Raw genomic sequence first — 2,275 nt, 5'->3', positions numbered from 1 at the left:
TTAAAAAACTGACCTTTGTACAGTTTGATGTCGTTCATGTCAAGAAGAAGGAGGTCAGTATGGACTTACGTTTCCTGATTTTCCGAAATTTGAACAAATTGCACGAATTAAAAAACTTGATTGTCTTGTTTTTAAACAAAACAATATTTTATATTCTATTTAGGAAAAAAAAGGCCTAAAAATGACCAAATTTGAACAAAACTTCCTATTTTCAAACTAAAATGTCACGACAGGCCGCAACCTTAGCCAAAGTCAATTTCTTGATTGTCCCCAGCAAAAAAGGTATTTGTATATGGAGGGGAAAATATTAACCTGAAAACCTGACAGGCTAATATTAATAATATAATATATGATTATCGCTTATAAAGGATATTAATAGAGTGTAGTTATTTGAGGTCCTTCATCAAAGTGGTTGCTGTTTATTATAAAGAAATAATAAAAGTACAAAGGAGGAAAATAACCTATTGAATGCACATAATATATAACATTTTAAAAAAGTAGTGTAACGTTTAGTCATTATTATTACCTGGTTAGTAGATGATGATAAAAGAGAGGAGGAAGAAAAAAATTCGACCGTGACAGGACTCGAACCTGCAATCCTCAGATTCGAAGTCTGATGCCTTATCCATTAGGCCACACGGCCGGTTATAAGCATTGGTGTTTTAAACTAATATTTAGCTTTCATTTTTTAAAGAATCTTTTTATTGAATATCACTAGCGATGTTTATTGGTTTGCATTTTTTAGCAGGCCCGCATTTTTTTGAATTGTCAAAAAGAAGAGTAGATTGTCTTTCCCTATACTGTTCTCATTATTATAACATTCCTGAAGAGTAAACTTCCTTTCCTACTCCTTATACAAACTTTCATTGCTTTATACAAAACTGGATTGAACATTTTCGTTTGACAAGACTAAGAGTAACCCTAAGGACATTTTGGTGGAGATATTAGTGTAAGTCCTTGTTGCACTCAGAGTAGAATTGAAGATCGGCATAATTTTTATATTAATTATAGATGTTGTACAAGTTGCAAGCAAAAATTGAGATGAATAATTTTAAATAAAAGATTTACAATAAATTGAATGAGGATAATTCAAATATTGAATATCCCATGGATGATCGAAATATTAATGTTGTAATTATTGACAAATTTATATTTTTACAAATTACTAAAATATAAGGATTCGTTGCCACATTATAAAGTTAAATTGCCATTAATATATTACATTGAAATAACCATGTCAATTTGATAGATCAAAATGAAAATTAATATATGCTAATTAGAGCAACCAATATTGTAATTAAATAACGCAGTAATTGCAACTTGTACAATTTCCTTATCAAAGTTGCAACTGGTAAACAGCCTTTCTATAATAATAATTATCACAATATATTTATAGTAAATGAACTTTTTTTAATGAAAAACCAATCCTTTAAATGGCCTTTCTTAAAAATATATACTTATGTATTTATTTTTGGATATTAAATATCTTACTTTTCTCAAATGATCTTTTTTAGAAAATAAATGTATTATGTATTTTTTAATTAAGCACAAGGACCATCAGAATTGTGAAGCACACTATGATCGCAGTGACCTTAAGCCATTATGTTTCTTTACTCCATGTCATATCCATCCTTAGTCATGTTTGAATCATTTTCTAAAAAGTAAAATTAAATAAATATTGTAAATATCTATTAATAAACATTCATTTTAATAATAACATTCTAAACTATTATAATGTATTAATGTAACGGAAAAGATTTACGTCTCTACTTAATCAAATGGGGTTACTAAAATGTTTCATAATAGGATTGAATGTAAGCTGAAATGTTGTTTACAAACGGAGGAGTGATTAATTTGCCATATGTAATAGTTATTGCTTTGAAATTCCTGCAAATAACTTATGTCATATTTATATAAGTCAATGTAAGATTAATGTCCCATAAAAATAGATTACTATGCCGTGTACCCATAGTCCAAACGTCGTGGTGGGTCATATTATATTGTTAATATGAAAACATTTTAAATAAAAAGAAAGAAAGAGAGAGAAGAGGAAATTAATAACTGAGTTTTATTCATGCGTGTTGTTGATATTTAATCTTAAACTTCCTATGAACTTATGAATATAAACGTATAGGGGAGACGAGGAAATGTTGCAGGGGACTCCCTTGTTCACGAAGATCCTAAAAGCTACCACCACAAAAAGTATACTACTAGTGATGCTAATCCGGAGCATTTGAGGCAACGAAAATCCACATGTTAACTCACACAATTTGAT

At 29.1% G+C, this 2,275-nt stretch overlaps 1 non-coding gene across 1 annotated transcript; it reads right to left on the bottom strand.

Moving 5' to 3' along the window:
* Positions 1-570: 570 nt before the first annotated feature.
* TRNAR-UCG (transfer RNA arginine (anticodon UCG)) lies at positions 571-643 on the bottom strand. Its single transcript has one exon. It is a non-coding gene; the product is annotated as a tRNA-Arg (tRNA).
* Positions 644-2,275: the final 1,632 nt, after the last annotated feature.

This window comes from Lepeophtheirus salmonis, chromosome 6 (assembly GCF_016086655.4).
Source record: "Lepeophtheirus salmonis chromosome 6, UVic_Lsal_1.4, whole genome shotgun sequence".
Classification (NCBI taxonomy): Eukaryota; Metazoa; Arthropoda; class Copepoda; order Siphonostomatoida; family Caligidae; genus Lepeophtheirus; species Lepeophtheirus salmonis.
This window is presented reverse-complemented; position numbering and strand designations above follow the sequence as displayed.